At 38.7% G+C, this 19,942-nt stretch overlaps 1 long non-coding RNA gene across 1 annotated transcript in view; it reads right to left on the bottom strand.

Moving 5' to 3' along the window:
- The window catches only part of LOC121039640 (uncharacterized), a 51,465-nt gene extending 33,057 nt beyond the window's left edge, over nt 1-18,408 (bottom strand). The window contains exon 1 of the long non-coding RNA XR_005794899.1: nt 18,332-18,408. This is a non-coding gene — a long non-coding RNA (uncharacterized LOC121039640). The remainder of the gene's footprint in view (nt 1-18,331) is intronic.
- Between the last annotated feature and the right edge of the window lie 1,534 nt (nt 18,409-19,942).

The raw sequence follows: 19,942 nt of genomic DNA, 5'->3' as shown, positions 1-19,942 counted from the left end.
AGCCTTTCTTCGAAAATGTCCCCTGCTATGGCCTGAGAGAGAACAAGCGAAGGGAGGGAGGAGAAACAAGCAAAGAAATACAGGAGGAAGGGCATCTGGATGACATATGTTGTTAAGACGATACAGTAGAGCTGTTAACGTGAGTTTTGAAACACGCAGACTTACGATTAAGAGAGCACTTTGGGGGAGGTGTTAATTAAAACACTTAATTAAAACAGTTTTCACTGTATGGATCAAACGATTCAAAGCACAAAAGAATGGACGCATCCATTTTATGTGGATTGAGAAAGGAGCTCTGAGGTCACTTGAGCAGAGTTCAGATGGCTTTATATGGACTCCAGAAACCGGAAAGAATGGGGAAGCAGTCTCATTGGACAAGACTGGTCTGGACTCTCTTTCTCTGAGGTGATGAACAAGGGTAAGTCATCAGGCGTCGACTGGCCAAATACTTGAACATTTTTAATTATTCCAGGAAGCCGTTGCAGAAGAGGCAATGGTACAGTAATTGTACTAAATAGAAATATTTTACCTAAATTTTCTTCATAGCACAGATCCTGACATATCGTGGAGCTGTCAGCATAGAATAAACCCATAAGAAGTCTTTTTCCCCTTTGTCAGGGGGAAGGATCATTAATTTAGATTTAGTACCTGGATCATATAGGTGAAACAAAATGTTTAATTGAAGCCTTAAACTCTTTTTTTGTTGCTCTTCATGTATTTTCTCTTTTTAAATTTTATTTTAATTCCACTGTAATTGACATACTGAACCCTTACACTCCTAACTGCTGCACCTCTATGATGTCGTGAGGATTGATCCACTACAGTTTGGTTTGTTTTCTTTTCTTACTGCTGGAGCTTAGTGGCCATTTGTCAGTGAACCAGGTATGCGTGGGCTACAACTGGTGAATGTCCCGAACAGGGAGGCTTTGCACCCTGTGTTTGGTGCTCACTCGTGGAAAGGGGATTGAAAGAAGATGCCAATAAACATTCTAGAAAGGGAGCAAATGGTACAACGGGAAATGGGATTAGGCAGGATACAGGGCAGAAACAACTACTGATTACTAAAAAGCAAGAAATCATAGCCCTACGGCACACCACACACAGAGCGGAGCCCAAGCAAACGGAACACTTAACTGTGGAAGACCAAATGTTAAATGTTTACAATAAGATGTAGGAGAATATTGTCACGACTTCCAGAAAAAGATTTATAAGATGCAAGAGACTAAATAAAAAAGCAAAACTGATAAAAAATTTTTTAATTGTAATATGCATGGCTGACAAGAGATTGATAACCAGAATTATGAAGATTCCTAGAATTTATTTTTTTAAGTTTATTTATTTTGAGAGAGACAGAGAGAGAGAATGAGTGTGTGTGTGTGTGTGTGTGTGTGTGTGTGTGTACACATGTGTGTGTGCAGGAAAGGGGCGGAGAGAGAGGGAAAGAGAGAATCCCAAGCAGGCTCCATGCTGTCGGCACAGAGCTCATATTCAGAAACCACATGATCATGACGTGAGCCAAAATCAAGAGTCGGATATTTAACCAAATGAACCACTCAGGCGTCACAAGAATCCTAGAATTTAATCTAAAATTATGAATACAGCAAAAGATGGCCAATGGATATAAACAGGAAAGTCATAGAAGAGGAAACCCAATGGCCAATAAACATATTCAAAGATATTCAAACTCGCTAGTTGTGGGCGATATTCAAAGTAAAAGCACGATCATCTCTCATGTTTCACTCATCTAAGTGTTAAAAGTGCTTCACTAGGTAATATAAATCCTGGCAAAGAAGGGGAAAAAGCAACTTGCAGGCCATGTGTGATTTGGCACAACTACCTCGAAAAGCCAACTTTTATATCCTTAATTACAGCTTGAAAATGTGCACCCAGGAAAGCTGAAGGCACACACCTCCTAAAACTGAGAAATCCTGCTTAGTGTAAGGACCAGGAAACCTAAATATGGGCATCCAAGGGAGCTTCAATCAAGATGCCCAATGCAGCATAATTTTCATGGGAAAGACTAGGAAAAAATTAAATGTTTATCGAGAGAATGGATAAACACACATGTGGTTATAAAATGCTACTCTGTTTAGCTATGAAAATGAGTAAACTGATCTTTACCAATCAACATGATTAAGTCTTCCTAGAATAACATATTGAGAAAGAGATAAATATGAAACATGAAATATAGAGTGGAATACCTTGTATTCAATTTGTTAAAATTCAAATAATAACTCTTACTTATGGATATAAATTATTAACAGTATTAACATTAGAATGCGAAGAATATTAACTTCAGGAAAGTTATTCTGGTGAGGAGAGCTAAAAATTTAATGGAGAGGGGTACAAAGGAGTTTTCATCTAGTCAGGAAAGTATTGTTTTTATTTATTTTTATTTTTTAGCGTTTATTTATTTTGAAAGAGAGAGAGAGAGAGAGAGAGAGATACCACATGTGCATGCACACAAGCCGGGCAGGGGCAGAGAGAGGGAGAGAGAAAATCCCAAGCAGGCTCTGTTCTACTAGCACAGAGCCTGACAAGGGGCTTGATCCCACAAATCATGAGATCATGACCTGAGACAAAATCAAGAGTGGGGACACATCACCAAATGAGCCAACCAGGTGCCCTGAGCCAGTAACTATTATTTTTAGAAAGACAGATATAAACGGGGGCACCTGTGTGGCTCAGTCAGTTAAGCATCTGACTTCAGTTCAGGTCATGATCTCCTGGTCCATGAGTTCGAGCCCTGCTTTGGGCCCTGTGCTGACACAACAGCTCAGAGCCTGGAGCCTGCTTCAGATTCTGTGTCTCCCTCGCTCTCTGCCCCTCCCCTACGCGTGCGGTGTCTCTCTCCCTTTCTCTCTCTCTCTCAAAGAATAAACATTAAAAAACTTTTTTGGGGGGGGCGCCTGGGTGGCGCAGTCGGTTGAGCGTCCGACTTCAGCCAGGTCACGATCTCGCGGTCCGGGAGTTCGAGCCCCGCGTCGGGCTCTGGGCTGATGGGTCAGAGCCTGGACCCTGTTTCCGATTCTGTGTCTCCCTCTCTCTCTGCCCCTCCCGTTCATGCTCTGTCTCTGTCTGTCCCAAAAATAAATAAACGTTGAAAAAAAAATTTAAAAAAAAAACAACTTTTTTTAAAAAGACAGATGCAAACAAAATTAAGGATTCACAATTGTTAAATATGAGTGATAAATAGACATGTTTATTACACACTCTAATTTTCGGTGTATTTAAAATTTTTCATACTAAAAAAAGTGATATATTTCCAATAGTCTGACTGTGCTTTAATCTGAATGAAAAGAAAGCAGCATGTTGAGTATAGTGCATGGTTTCCACAACATAAACCAGCAATGGGGAACTGCCAGCCCGTAGTCGGACAAGGACTCAGCCGTTATTGGTTGGTCATGATGTAACGTCGACCCACAAAGTGCTTTTAAAAATGTGAAGACTTTGCCAACATTTTCAAATGGGGAGATATCCCATAAAAATTCCGATTTCTGGCTTCATCTGCAAAACCAGAAGCTAGGCAAAACTAGAGCATGGTGCCATGGGGCGAGAGCAGTGGAGCTGAGCGGCCACAGGACCCTTGCACGGACGGAACAGCCAGTGACTGCCCACAGCCCTGTCCATGCAAAAACGCACACTGCGGGGCTGCCCTGTCATCTACCATCACACCTGCTCTTTGCTCTTATACCAAAGAGGAAAGCTAAATACCTCCCCTGGCCTGCCTCATTAGTTTTCATTACCTGTCTCTTCCTCATTGGCATCCAATGACTTGGACCCTACAAGAGCTTGTAACCCCAATTTTAAAAGAAAAACAATCATTGAACAAAGATTGGGAAGAAATACAGCAAACATTTTCACTGCTGTCTCTCAGTTATTGGATGGCCAGTTTTCAAAGGTTAAAAAGCACTGTATCAAACTGTGAAAATAACCAAAAGATGCTTCCATTTTACCACCTCAGGCCAGAGCAGAGAATGAGCATTTAGGAGGGCATTCTGCCTCAGCAATTCCTCTGCCTTCGCTCCTATCACAGGAAAACTCCCACCATCACTTCTGAGCACAGTGGACCTTTTAAGATCCAGCATTTCCCACCCCCCAGCCCAGGCCATTCCTTTAAAAAAAAATCCTTTCTATTATTTCTTACTCAACTTTCAAAACTCTTACTCATGAGTTCAAGTACAAATGTTGTGTGATGCTTTTCGTGATTTCCTCTGCTAAGAGAACTTCTCTGCGATCTTTGTTCTCATGGCCAGCCATGGTTTTGGCTTCTGGTACCACATGGCAAGGGGCACCTACATCATCTATTTGTGTGTGGCACTGTGCATTGGAGCACAAATCTTAACCATCACTTCATTTCCAGCTCAGACCCGCCTAGAAGACAGACGTCCAAAAAACTCAAATGAGAGGCACCTGGATGGCTCAGTCGGTTAAGCGACCAACTGCAGCTCAGGTCATGATCTCACAGTTGGTGAGTTTGAGCCCCGCAAGGGGCTCTGTGCTGACAGCTCGGAGCCTGGAGCCTGCTTCAGATTCTGGGTCTCCCTCTCTCTCTGCCCCTTCCCTGCTCACGCACGCTTGCTCGCTCTCTCTCTCTCTGCCCCTCCCCTACTCGCAGTCACTCTCTCTCTCTCAAAAATAAACATTTAAAAAAATGAAAAAAATATGTATCAAATGAAATACAATGTATTAATAGAATACACTGCATTTAGGAGACATAGGCACCAAGTTTAATCTATATTCTTCTTTCTGTGATACATGATGAAAGTTGCTTTCTTGATTAAACTAGAACATACCCTTATATTTCTTTCTCATATGAATGCAGGAAACATGAAAAATAAAATCATAGTGAAGTGAACATATAAAAACCCCAATTCTATGGTTTCCAGATGAGTGAGATTTATTTCATTACATTTTATTTTCAATCAAGTAAGGGTTATATGTTCTAATTTCTCCAAATCTTCAGTAAGAGTTTCTCAATGTATCAGGGCTAGTTAGACATACTATTAAGGATTGGGTGACGTCTTACCCACCATATTCAGTGAGTTTTCGGAATATTCCCCAAACAAAACATACAGCAATTCATAGCCCAACATGTACAGTTTTTACCAAATCACTTCTGGGTGCAATTTAAAGGCCTGACTTCCATACATATTCCTGCCATGAGGCTGTTTTTTCTGATCCCCCAGCATGAAAATTAAGAAGTGCTACTTTATTCACTTCCTAAACTCAAATGGCATGTCCTGGATTATCTCTCCGTCCAGTGTCAGCACCTGATGTCTCAACTGATTTTAGCAGCTGAGCTGTTTGAGTTTTCTCAAGATATGCTTTAGAGAGAATTTATCTGTTTATCAATGAGGACAGTAAGAAATAGAAGGATGGATAAATTCTAGTAAGAACGATAATTTTATGTTTGACCCCACAGGGAATAGCATTTTTCCTTCCTATCCATATCATCAGAAGCTTCACAGACATATATCTACCTTTACATTTAAATTATTTAAAACATTTGGAATTTACTAAATTTAGTAAAGCTTCATAACTGTTGCTGTAAATGTGACAATATCATAAACATAAATAAGTAAATAAAATATGAATGAACGAATGAATGAATGAATGAATGAATGCAAGCCATTAGTTCTCACTGGTTGCCTACCTGCATGAACGCATTTTGGTCACATTTTGCAGCCCTCAGGAATTCACTGTAAAGCAGCCTTCCCAAAACATGACAGATGCCTGATTAATACACTTGAAAGTGGACTCCAAAATGTTAGAAATACAATAGGCAAGAAGAATGCCATGCATGACCTCAAAGCCAAAGATGATGGTGATGTGGGCCAGAAGTAGTAAAAATAGCATCTACACTGCCTGATCCAGCGTATGGTTACTGGCAATCATCCCAGGTTAAAATTCTTTACCATGACCAGAGTCAAAACATCAAGTAAATCGAAACCTGAAGCATTTGTTAATAAAGAAAGAAATATGGGGGGTGCCTGGGTGGCGCAGTCGGTTAAGCGTCCGACTTCAGCCAGGTCACGATCTCGCGGTCCGGGAGTTCGAGCCCCGCGTCGGGCTCTGGGCTGATGGCTCAGAGCCTGGAGTCTGTTTCCGATTCTGTGTCTCCCTCTCTCTCTGCCCCTCCCCTGTTCATGCTCTGTCTCTCTCTGTCCCAAAAAAATAAATAAACGTTAAAAAAAAATTTAAAAAAAAAAAAAAAAGAAAGAAATATGGTTTCACCAAATGTGGCAACAGCACTGATGAATGATTTACACTCAAGCATCTTGCCATCCGAATTATCACACCGTGTACCAATCACAGGGAGGGGGAAAGAGCACCAACTACTCAGGGGTCACCCTTGCAAGGTACTCACTTTTTTTTTTTTTAACGTTTATTCATTTTTGAGAGACAGAGTGTGAGTGGGGGAGGGGCAGAGACAGAGGGGGACATAGAATCCAAAGCAGGCTCCAGTCTCTGAGCTGTCAGCACAGCGCCCAACGCGGGGCTCGAACCCACAGACTGTGAGACCGTGACCCGAGCCGAAGGCAGACACCCAACCAACTGAGCCACCAGGGGCCCCAACAAGGTGCTCACTTTTGAATGACAAGTCTGCTACACAGCTTAGCTGACACAAAGTTTTAAAACTCTCTATTGAAAGTACAGTTATTCTTAAATGCCCTCTAGAAATAGAGTGTCATTAATTAATAACACTGCCACGTATCTTATCTACTTACAGGTTATACGAAATACCATACAGCTGGTATGCTTTGTATATCATCAGAATTCTCTGGTCTTCCATTTAATATGCTTGGGCAGAATCACCTAGTTAACAAACATATGTTCACAAGGGAGCACGAACCACAGAATTATCCACAAACCAGGAGGATAATGTTCTTAAAGCATTCAGAACGGGGTAATGACCAAGAGTAAAGTTCTGGAACCAGATTTGCTGGTTTCAATTGGCTCTGATCTTTCTTGGCTGTGCTATCTTTAAGAGAGTTGCGTGTTTGGCTTTTTCAACTGAAAAACAGCACTAATCTAATAAGGCTATTGAGAAAAAAATACTACAGCAATGAAATTAACAAATGTTTAATTGAAAGCCTATTAAAATTGTTTAAACAGAAAATTCATGAATATGCCATTAAATTTTTAAAAATTGGGGACTTAGATTCTTTTTACTTATAAGAAGTCCTATATATAGGATAATTTCCAATAAATAACCATGATTTTTTTTAAATATCTTTAAAAATTTTTTTAAGATTTATTTTTTTATTTTTTATTTTTATTTTTTTTAACATTTATTCATTTTTTGAGAGACAGAGATAGAGCGTGAGTGGGGGAAAGGCAGAGAGAGAGGGAGACACAGAATCCAAAGCAGGATCCAGGCTCTGAGCTGTCAGCACAGAGCCCAACAACACGGGGCTCAAACTCACAAACCATGAGATCATGACCCGAGCCGAGGTTGGACATTTAACAGACTGAGCCACCCAGGTACCCCAATATTTATTTTTGACAGAGAGAAAGAGTGCGAGCAGGGGAGGGGCAGAGAGAGAGGAGGACACAAAATCCAAGCAGGCTCTGGGCTCTGAGCTGATAGCTGTCTCCTATGGAGACACAGGACTCCAACCATGAATGGTGAGATCATGACCTGAGCCGAAGTCAGACACTTAACTGACTGAGCCACCGAGGCACCCCTACAAAAATCTTAATTGGTTATGTATTAAATAAAATTTTGTCACCAAATAATCTCATAAGCAAATTTAAAAACTATTCCCAAAGCAAAAAATACTGTTTTTAATGCAGGATATGGGAGTATTTTAACATGGCTGAATATCATGAGGATTACAGGCCCTAAAATCAAGCATGCCTAGAGTTTATGAAAGTTTAAAAGGCTCAGGAAATTTGTTAGAAAATCATGCAGGAATCCAGGCGAGAATATTTGGCCCAAAGAGATGGACAATGCACATAATTCTTCATCCAGTTACTTCATTGTTCACCCCCAGTATACATGGATAGCGGTATCTGAATTGTTACACACACACCCCCCCCCCCACCGTGGGAACCAACTTTATCAACTATGCCTTTATGTGCAGCTGAGTTTGCCTAAATATAGTCTTACAGACTCTCTTCAATTCCAGAGTTACTTAGGTCAGCACCCTTCTCCCCATCCCTTCGGTGAAACTGCTTAATACATTTGTAATATAGTTAAATTATCTCAAGACATTCTGCATTTTATTCTGAGATCCTCCAAGTTCCAAAATGATTTTGTAAAATTTGCATACACTAAGGCTCCCTTTCTGTGCTGTTAAGTTCTGAGTTTTGCCAAATGCATAGTGTCCTATACCCACAATTAAAGTGTCCTACAGAATAGTTACCATTCTAAAAACAAACCAAAACCAAACCCTAGGCTCCATTTACTGAAACCCTCACACCGTGACCCTGTGGCAACCACTGACTCTTTTTTTCCTATCTCTATAGTTCTTCCTTTTACAAAACATATAATGAGAATTATACAACTTGTGTAGCCTTTTCAGACTGGCTTTTTTCACGGAGCAATATGCATTTAAGGTTTATTCATGTCGCCATGGCTTAATAGCTCATTTCTTTTTATTGCTGAATAATATTCATTGCATGGGCATACCACAATTTGCTTATCCACTCACTTGAGGTATATCTTGGCCTCCAGGTTTTGCAGGAAGATTTTTGTGAGAACTGACGTTTTCAAATCAGCTGGACAAATACTTAGAGGAGTATGACTGCTGGATCTTAAGGTAAGACCGTTTACTTTGTATAAAACTGCCAAACTGTATTTCTTCTAGGGTGTCTGTACCACTCTGCATTCCTCCCAGCAATGGATAATGCTGCTGTTGCTTCAAACCTCGCCTGTAATTGTTAGGGTCAGAGTCCTGGATCGCCGCCATGCGAAAGAAGCATGTGGTGGCATCTTATTGTTATGTTCTTCTGTAATTCTCCAATGAAAAGCAATTTTTAGCATCTTTTCACATGCCTAATTTCCATTCGTCTGTTTTCTTTGGTGAGATGTCTTTGCAGACCATTCGCTCGTTTTTTGATCAGGTCGTTTGTGTTCCTATTGTTCACTGTTACGAGTTCTTTGTATAGTTTGGATGCAAGCCCTTTATCAGATATGTGTTCTGCAAATATCTTCTCCCAGTCTCTGGCTTGTCTTCTCATTCTCTTAACAGTCTCTCTCACAGAGAAAAAGTTTTTTATTTTAATGAAGTCCAACATAGTAATTGTTTTTCTTTCATGGATCAAGCTTTGGGCATTGTATCTAAAAACCATTGCGGGGCACCTGGGTGGCGCAGTCGGTTAAGCGTCCGACTTCAGCCAGGTCACGATCTCGCGGTCCGTGAGTTCGAGCCCCGCGTCGGGCTCTGGGCTGATGGCTCAGAGCCTGGAGCCTGTTTCCGATTCTGTGTCTCCCTCTCTCTCTGCCCCTCCCCCGTTCATGCTCTGTCTCTCTCTGTCCCAAAAATAAACGTTGAAAAAAAAATTAAAAAAAAAAAAACCATCGCAAGATGCAAGGTCACGTAGACTTTCTCCTATGGTCTTCTTATATAAGCTTTAAAGTCTCGCTTTTTAAATTTAGGTCTATGATATATTTTCAGTTAATTTTGGGGAAATGTTGAGGTCTGTGCCTTGGCTCATTTTTTTTGTTGGATGTGCAACTTTTCGTTGTAAGTTCTGTCCTTCCTCCATTAAGCTACCTTATCCCTTGGTCAAAGATCACTTCATTGTGTTTCACTGATCTGTACTTTTACCAATACTACCCTGTCTTGCTTACTATTGCTTTGTAGTAATTCTTGAAATTACTCTTCTGTTTTCAGTATTGTGTCGGTTAGCCTAGGTCTTTTCACTTCCCACATAAACTTTAGAGTAAATTCGACAATACCCGCCAAAGAGTTTGCTGGGATTGGGATTGGGACTGCACTGAATCTCTTCATCAGTTTCACAAGTACTGACATTTTAACAATCTGATTCTGCCAATCCATACACTCTGGATATGTTTCCATTCATTTAGATGTTCTTTCATTTTTTTCATCAGAGTTTTGTAGTTTTCCGTGTATACATATTGTACATACTTTGCTAGATTTACATCTAAGTATTTCATTTTGGGGGGTGCTATTGTAAAGTATATTGCTTTACTTTCAAATTCCAAAATTGTTCACTGCTGGCATATAGAAAAGCAAATGACTTCTGTACGTTAACCTTGTATTCTGTGAACCTACTGCACTTATTTCTTAGTTTGAGGAGATTTTTTAGTCAATTCCTTGGGATTTTCGATATACACAATTGTGCCCTCTGCAGATGAAAACAGTTTATTTCTTCCTTTCCAGGCTGTATACATTTTATCTCCTTGTAGTTTTGTAGTAGCCAGGATTATCAGTATTATGCTGAATAGAAGTACTGAGAAAGGACTTAGTTGCTTTATTCTTAGTATTAGGGGAAAGCATCCAATTTCTCATCATTAAGTGCAGTGTTTTTTTGGTAGATGTTCCTTATCAAGCTGGTGAAGTTCTTCTCTATTACTAGTTTGCTGAAAAATTTTAAAAGGAATGGTGCTGGATTTTTTTCAAATGCTTTTTCTGCTTCAATTGTTATGACCGTATGCTTTTTCTTTACCGATTGATGGGATAGATTACATGATTGATTTTGAATTTTGAGCCAGCTTTGCATGCTGGGAATAAATCCCACTTACTTGTGGTATATGCATTGCTGATTTGCTTTGCTAATGTTTTGTTCATTTTACGTCTGTGTTCATAAGAAATAATTGTCTTTAGTTTCCCTTTCTTGTAATGTCTTTATCTCATTTCAGTATTTAGGGAATGCGAGCTTCAAAGTTGTTCTGGTCAATCACTTTCCAGTATTCCAATTAGACATGTATTATAATGTTTGTAATTGTCCCAGAGTTCTGTTCCATTTTTTTCTCTCCATCACCAATTTCACCCATGCCTCCATCACCTCCCCCTGGGAACCATCAGTTTGTTCTCTATGCTTAAGAGCCAGTTACTTGGTTTTCCTGTCTCTCTCTCTCTCTCTCTCTCTCTCTCTCTCTCTCTTTTTCCCTTTGATCATTGTTTTGCTTAAGTTCCACATGAGTGAAATCTTATGGTATTTGTCTTTCTCTGACTGACTTTTTTCACTTAGCATAATACTCTCTCACTCCATTCACATTGCAAATGGCAAGATTTCATTCTTTTTTTTTTCTTGGCTGAGTGATATTCCACTGTATAAAGTGGATATACCACTTCTTTATCCATTCATCAGTCAATGGACATTTGGGCTGTTTCCATAATTTGGCGATTGTAATAATGCTACTATGAATATCAGCATGCATGTATCCCTTTGAGTTAGTATTTTTCTATTCTTTGGGTAAATACCTAGTAGTACAATTGCTGGATCATAGGGCAGTTCTATTAATAACTTTTTGAGGAACCTCCATACTGTTTTCCAGTGGCTGTACTAGTCTGCACTCCCACCAAGAGACCCCTTTCTCCACATCCTCACCAATATCTGGTTTTTCGTGTTGTTAATTTTAGCTATTTTGACAGATGTGAGGTGATATCTCACCTGATGATGAGTGATGTTGAACATCTTTTCATATGTCTGTTGGCCATCTATATGTCTTTTTTGGGAAAATGTCTATTCATGTCTTCTGCCCATTTTTAATCAGGTTATTGATTTTTTTGAGTGTTGAGTTTTAGAAGTTCTTTATATATTTTGGATACTAACCCTTTATCAGATATGTCATTAGCAGATATATTCTCCCATTCCATAGGCTGCCTTTTAGTTTTGTTGATTGCTTCCTTTGCTGTGCAGAAGCTTTTTGTTTTGAGGAGGTCCCAATAGGTTTTGTTTTGTTTTGTTTTGTTTTGTTTTTTGCTTTTGTCTTCCTTGCTAAAAAGACAGATCTAGTAAGAAGTCGCTGCACCAATGTCAAAGAGGTTACCGCTTGTGTTCTCTAAGATTTTAATGTTTTCAAGTCTCACATTTAAGTCTTTCATCCATTTTGAGTTTATTGTTGTGTGTGGTGTAAGAAAGTGGTCTGGTTTTTTTCTTTTGCATGTTGTTGTCCAGTATTCTGAACACCATTTGTTGAAGTGATTGTCTTGTTCCCACTGGACGTTCTTTCCTGCTTTGTCAAAGATTAATTGGCAATATTGTTGTGGGTTCATTTCTGGGCTTTCTATTCTGTTCCATTGAACTCTGTGTCTCTTTTTGTGCCATGACTGTACTGCTTCCATCACTACTAATATAAGTAATATAAGTTGAAGTCTGGAATTGTGATGTCTCCAGCTTTGCTTTGCTTTACGCAGTTGCTTTGGCTATTCGGGGTCTTTTGTGGTTCTATACAAAGGGAAAGATATTCCACACTCATAGATCAAAAAAACAAATTTCGTTAAAACATCTATACTACTTGAAGCAATCTACACATTTAAGGCAATCCCTATCAAAATATCAATAGCATCTTTTACAGAGCTAGAACAGTCCTAAAATTTCTATTGATTTGTCTTCTATCAATCTCACAGATTCTTTCCTCACCTGTGTCTAGTCCACTAATGAACCTATGAAAGATATTCTTCAAGTCAGCCACAGTGTTTTTATTTCTAGCATTTCCTTTTGATTCTTTCTTAGAGTTTCCACCTCTTCTTACATTACCTAGCTGTTCTTGCATGGTGGGTATCTTTTTCCATTAAATCTTTTATTTATTGACTGTAGTTATGTAAAAACAACTTGCTTGATAATGGGAACACCTGTGTTCTAGTGGCATCTGGATCCAATGATTACTTGGTGTCTTCGGACTGTGGTTTTTCTCTTGCCTTTTATCATGCCTTGTAACATTTTACTGAAGCCCTGACTATATAGAGAAAGAGCCTATCAATTCTCAGAGTTTTATGACTTGAACAAGCTGAGAACTACATGATAGAGAATAATCCCCTTCATTTTTGTGTGTAAAAATACAACTCATGGGGTGCCTGGGCAGCTCAGTTGGTTAAGGGTGAGGCTCTTGATTTTGGCCCAGGTCGTGATCTTGCGATTTGTGGGATCAAGCCCCATGTCAGGCTCTGCACTGACCGTGTGGAGCCTGCTTGAGATTCTGTCTCTCTGACCCTCCCCCACTTGCATGTGTTTGCATGTGCTCTCTCTCAAAATAAATAGACTTTTTAAAAAATGATTCATTAATAAAAATTTTAAAAAATACAAGGTTCCCAAGGTAGGAGTAATAAGAAAACAAAGTATTATTTGAGTATCTTGAGTAATTAATGTCAATTCTTAATTAAAAGGCATTATCTCCCACATATGTTCAGTTTGTGAAAAGTTACCTTGCCGTAATAATTCATTAAATAATTTTGACAATTTGCAATTTATGAATTCATTCTAACACCAGGCAAAATAATATGTTTTTTTTTAAGATACGGTAATTGAAGAGCAGACTTGTCTAGAAGCAGGACTAATTAATACAAGCTTCAGACAAGGCAAAGAAGACACTCGTGATTTTTCTTTAGCTTTTCTAAAACATAAAGACTTAGCTCTATCCACTTATATAACAGAGGAAGCTAATAATTCCAAATCTGACACGGGAGACATGTCTCACACTGTATGTTACATGAATAGTATTTGCAATAAAACAGCCATACAAAAGATGACTTTTTAATTTTGTACCACTGTGCAAATCACTGCACTTATTTTCAAGGCTGATTAGATGGCATTGGGGAGAGCAGGTGAAAAGGAGCCTACATGTGAGCATTCAATTAATGTAACTTTTATTAAAAGAACATTATGGTGGCAGAATCAAACCCCCAACTGTTCTCTGTCCTCTCGAGCAGATAAAAAGGAAAAGAAGCCCTACTGTTTAGAGGGAGAAGATCCTGTGGATAGTCCATCACTATTTTGCTTTTGCTCAGTATTTGACATTACCAGCAGACTTCCTAACAGTAGTCTCTGAAAGATGAAAGCAGACTCTCACTGGGAATTCCACACAAATGGATTAATTTGTGTCGCCATTTTTGGCATGTCGCCATGGATACGGCCATCCGATGGCCTCGGTGCAGCTGTGGGTTGATTGACGGTCCATTCACAGCGCAAAGCTTTACAAAACCAGTAACATGAAAGAACACTCATTAGTGGACAAAGACCTTACTTACACGTTTGGGTGATGCTTCAAAGACTGAATGTTACCTCTCAGTAAATCTGACCTTCCTATCAACATCACCAATGAAAGTTAAAATTACACCACGAAAGAATATATTCAAATATATTTATTTGATGCCTAGCTTTATTTCGCTTTGCCTCAACTCTGGCTAAATGACAATGGAATTGAAAACAAACCTAAAAGGGTCTGTGTTACAAATCTTACACTTTCTAAAAATTAAAACAAAAAAAAAAAATCAAAGAACCGAAAGCCATTTCTCATTATAAACCTAGAAACTGGAATATATTTAGAGCAATAAAAGGTAATAATTCCCATCATTTACTATAAAGTGGAAAATCTGCCTTCTGCATGGATAGCATATTGGGAAATGCTGACATTTTACACTGTCACAAACACAAGAGTTCAAAGATGCTGTTTCTTTCTCTGTAATTAAACTTACCTCATGAGACTCCAAAGCTGCGTGGGAGGGAAGTGCCCCACTCTTATGTACTCAAGGTAATTCTGTCAACTCGGGTTGATCACTCCAGGTATCCACTCTCTCAATTCAGGAAGCTTCCCTCCCCACATGACCAATTCTCTTTTCCCAGGGTGTGATCTGGGATCCCGAGGTGGCTTATCCATTGCCCCATCATCAAAGGGAAGGAGACTCTCTTACGCTCACCATGACCTCACTGGCCTTCCAGACCCATCCCCCCGGCCTTGAGCACTGGCCCTGTCTTGCTGCCTCCTCACTGATGTTGACATCCCTACCTGGCATCCAGTCATTAGGCCCATGTTCCAGCATGCCCCTCAGCCTCTATGCCAACCCTCTGTCTGTCTGCTCAGCCACTTTGTATACCTGTTGGGGTGCTCAGAAATGTGTACCTGCTTTCTGCATGGTGCCTCATCAGATGGGTAAACTACACACGAAGTTGATTTTGACACTTTGATGTTCTTTAGCTATGAGTCTCCCTTTATTTCTATCAAAGGGCCAGAAATAACAACTCTTTCAGGACTTTTAGCACTCAAGATCCCCGCTGTTTTCCTTGGAATCCGAATCAAAAGGCATCGTTTGGCATGTTACCCATGTATAATGTAAGCTAATCCATCAACATGACAGCATAAATGAAAATGAGATCCTACCGTCCTCCCCACTGCTGACAATTTCAGTAGGATTTACTATTCTGTCCTCTTTTTTTGGTTAGTGTTAAATTAGGCAGAAACACCAAATCAAAATCCGCATTTTGGAATTTCTCACTTAGAAATATTTCATGTGAATTAAAATTTTAGCACCTGAGTGAGAACACCGATCAACTGAGAAATGTAGGAATATTTGCCCACATTTGTGCAGGTGCACCCTAAATTGAAGTATTCTTTGTTAAAACAGTCTGATGAATCTATCCTAAAGCAGCCAAATTAGGTAAAACTAATGTGAATCACACATGGGACTATGTCATGTAGGTAAAATGTGGATCTGGATGAGATATAAAAGATTTATGTTCTATGTCTTTTTTTCTATGTTGCTATTTATAAGCTATCCAAGTTCATTACTCTGGGGTATACAAGGACACCAGAGAGGAAGGGGGAAGCAGCTGGGGAGTAGAATCCAAGCGATGAAAAGGAAGGAAAATTAATGAGGGGGAAAAAAAAAAAACCTCCTAGGTGAAAGAAACCTCATAGCAAAATAAAGAGTATCAGGTACATTTCCAAAAGTGAGTAGGTAGTGGGCAACACAGAGAAATGTAGTTTAATTGTCTGGTTTGCACCTGTTGTAAAAGCTGGTTTCTACCTCCTTTCAGATAATAATGATAATATCAGGTCTATTCCTTTCTCCTATATTTGTGCTTGAAATTCAATGGTAGTTAACTTTGAGATGATACTTTGATCAGGAAAGAAGAAAAGAGCCTTTGTATTCAGTTTTCTGTGAAGCCTCAATCCTAAACCTTTGAAAGTGAACAGTGGCCAGAGAGAGGGCAAAAGTCCCGGGCCTTAAAAATATTAAATAACAATGAATAAAGACAAAATGAACGACAGCCATTTGGGAAAGATTATTTCATTTATGAGAATCATTGTTATAGATGGCGAGGTAGTAGACACAGGGTTTTTCTTGGGCCTGATTTTTTAAATACATGCAGTTAGGGAACAGAAGTGAATGGGAAAATTGGTCTTAAAAGAGAATTAGGCCGAATCTTTCATTTTAATAAACCCGGAGTCTGGGAATCTCTGTGTGTCCTTTAAAAAGTCTTAGTTCACTTTTCTACATCTTAAAGCTCTTGGGTGCCAAACAGATTTCAAGCAAAATAAAAATTGAAAAATATAAATCCCCGGGGAGAAAGTTACAAATTAAGTATAGAAATATATTGATCTATATTAATTTTACTCCTGGAAATTTCTGATTGTTTTCACCTGTAGTAAAGGAGCATTTTAGTTATTTCAAGCTTTTAAATCTGTTTGTCCAAATGAACATTATGAAAATTCTCGAAGACCTTGCATGTCATTTATCAAAACAGAACAGATTGATATCTGGCTGCAATATCAATAGTGACTCCCTAATGTCATTAATTTATTCACAACGAACATGACCACATTATTGACTGAGTTTGTAATTTTAAAGATAATTGTAACAAAAATTTTAGAACTTGTTGATGGCAACCCCTTCAGCAGTCAGGAGACAATAAAATATAAAATATAAATATAAATTGAATAATACAATTCCATGGTGACCTATATTCATGAACACTTTTTAAGTTAAAAATAAGGATTTTAAAATGCTTTGCCAACATGGAAGGCTTATGGGGGATGAAGGCCACTTACAACCTGAGAAAGAGCAAAGGTGATAAAGAGAAACGTCACTCGCCATCACAGCCAAGGGCAGGGATGGGAACTGACGATCTCAATTGTCGTCAGAGTGCCTCACTTCCATTAAAATATCAGAGCAACAAACTTCTCAGAAACGCCTAATTTATATTTCAGAGTACAATAATACACATATGATACAATCGAGGGGGAAATTTGACATGGAGTTTTTAAACGTAATCGTCCGTAAGTAATTACAGTTTATGTCTCTGTAGAATTCTACTCTCTGCCCTACAGTTTTCTCTTAATTGAGTACTTGGCTTTTTAACTTTGAACTTCACAGTTTCTTTCTTTTTCTCTGCCAGTCACATTTTACTTCCTATTGATTTTTTTTTTTTTTTTTAAAGCAGCAACTATATTTAGTCCAGATAGAGTAACAGGGACTAACTTTTCTTGAGTAGTTACCACAGACCACACACTCTGCTCCAAGCTTCACATACTTGATCTCACTTGAACCTGTACCTGGAGTGTTAGTATCCCTTTACAAATAAGCAAGCTGAGATCCAGAGAGGTTAAGCAATTTGCCGAAAATCTCAAAGCTAATAAATGGCTGAGCCAAGACATGAATCCATTTTGGTTGTACTTACCACTTTCAGACAAAACTCTTCAATGTTCTAAGAGCCTTGTTGCATGCTCTATTTTACTAATATGAGTCTACAACTTTACTGATAAACAGGTTTTCATACATTGAATTTAGGCTAAACTAAATGTGACTGATTTAAGCTAAAGTAAATCTGAAAGTTATTTTTTAATCAATTAAGGTCAAAAGGCAGCAAGGGAGAATTTTCTCAAGAGGCTTTCAAGTATCTGGGAGCTAAGATGTAGAGAAATGTAAGCATACAGCACTCAGGCTCAGAGTGAACCCAACAGCAACAAAGGGAACACACCTGTGCTGACAGCGCATCCTTCCCTTGGAGCCAGGTGGCAGGGAAGAGGGTGTCATGATCTTACCCTTGCCCTTTTTCAGTTTTCTATTCCTGCTCAAGTCTGGACCACACTCACATCTTGCCTCCTCTATTCTCTTTCACGACATTGACCCAAAGCAGGAACACAATTTTTTTCTCTCTACTTCCCCAAGCATTACCAGAGCCCACTGTGTGGGACAGCATGTACCACACAAGACGATCAGAGAGGGTCAGCGGGGTATAGCTGATGTCCTAAAAGCAAGAATGATGGTGTCCTCTGATGCAGATCAGCTGCATTTCCAAGCTCTTTTCCATTCCTTACTATCCACCAGAACTACAAGGGCCCCAATGAGTTTTCTATGCTGAAATCGGCCAGTGAGGTTCCTTTCTGCCTCCAACCTTCTCAGATCACACTTACCTCCCACTTCAAGCTGCTACAGGGCATCATTGTGCTCAGGGCAACCTGCAGAGGGGATTCCAGAACACTCTGCCTGAAGAAAACAGATACAAGGAGCATAATTTAAATGTCAGCCACATTTTACCAGAATGTGGTCAGATGTGTTTTAATCATAACAACAAGAGAGAAGAATGCATTTCAGGAATGGAAAGATAATTCAATATAATAATCACATTTTCTTTTTAAAAATATCAACAGAGTTAAAAACCCTCCAGAATAGACTGGAGATTAGTGGTCAACAACAAAATTATATATAAGTAAGTAATTCAATGCTGCTTTTTAGAAAAACTGTTTAAAAAATAATAGGAAATAATACCAATAAAAGTAGCAACAAGAGATATGAAATACTTAAGTAACAGTGTGCAGAACTTCAGTAAAGAAAATTAACTTTATAGAGGGACTAAAAAAAACGCACCAAGTAAATTAAAAGACCATGCTTATGCATGGAAAGATTCAGAGGTACGAAGATGTTCATTTCCTCACCGTGACTCTAGAATTGGAATGCCCTATCAATCAAATATCAAACAAAGGGTATTTATTTTTTCTGATGGATTTTCTTTTTTTATTTACAATGAACATGATTTGATAATTCGTACGGAAGACATACGTGAACATATATTTATGTGAACTCCTCTGCAAGATAGTAGAAATAAACAGAATGACAGAATGAAATAATGAACAGAAAAGATAGTTCCGACTCTTATGGAAGTTTTATTTATAGTGTGAGAGGTAGAAAGTTAAAAAATACACAGATGGGGCACCTGGGTGGCTCAGCCAGCTAAGCGTCTCACTTCAGCTCCAGTGCTGATCTCACAGCTCACGGGTTCTAGCCCCATGACAGACTGTGCTGACAGCTCAGAACCTGGAGCCTGCTTCACATTCTGTGTCTCTGTCTCTCTCTCTGCCCCTCTTCCCTCTCAAAAATTAACATTAAAAAAAAAATTTTTAAAGACACAGATGAAAAAAATTACAGAATGTGATGTATAAACAGGACACTAAAATAATGGATCAGACCTAATTGGACAATAAAAAGCTCCCTGGGAAGTAAACTTTAAGCTGTACCAAAGAACAGCTAAAGACAGATATGTACATCTAGAAAGACTGAAAATATAGACCATAATGTTAAGAGTGGTGAGAGATATTAGTCATGTTTTCTTCTTTACATGTGTTTAAAATTTCTGGGATAAACTTAAAAAGTTCAAAGAAAAAAAGATTCATTTTTAAAATAACTTGAAACCAAAGACCACAGCAACTGTTGTGAGTTTTTCTAGAAAGCCCTTTATAGAAGCCATTGGCTGAACATCTATTTATTACTCCAGTTTCTTTTATTTTAAAAAATGTATTTAACCACTGAATTGATATAGATAAGATGAATGAAAGCCATTTTCCCAGAGTCACAAACATACTCCGAGTACTTTGAGTACTGAAATACCTACAGTCTTCATTTCAGCAATTTATATAATCATGTTCTATCTTTATATAAAATTGGTGAAAATACAGAACATTGATACTTATCTGATTTTTTTAAATATTATTTTAAATTTCATGGGTTTTTTTTTTTTTTTAAGTTTA

This window comes from Herpailurus yagouaroundi, unplaced genomic scaffold, assembly GCF_014898765.1.
Source record: "Herpailurus yagouaroundi ecotype Mexico unplaced genomic scaffold, PumYag 181, whole genome shotgun sequence".
NCBI lineage: Eukaryota > Metazoa > Chordata > Mammalia > Carnivora > Felidae > Herpailurus > Herpailurus yagouaroundi.
The sequence above is the reverse complement of the archived record's forward strand: the minus strand, read 5'-3'. Positions and strand labels throughout refer to the sequence as shown.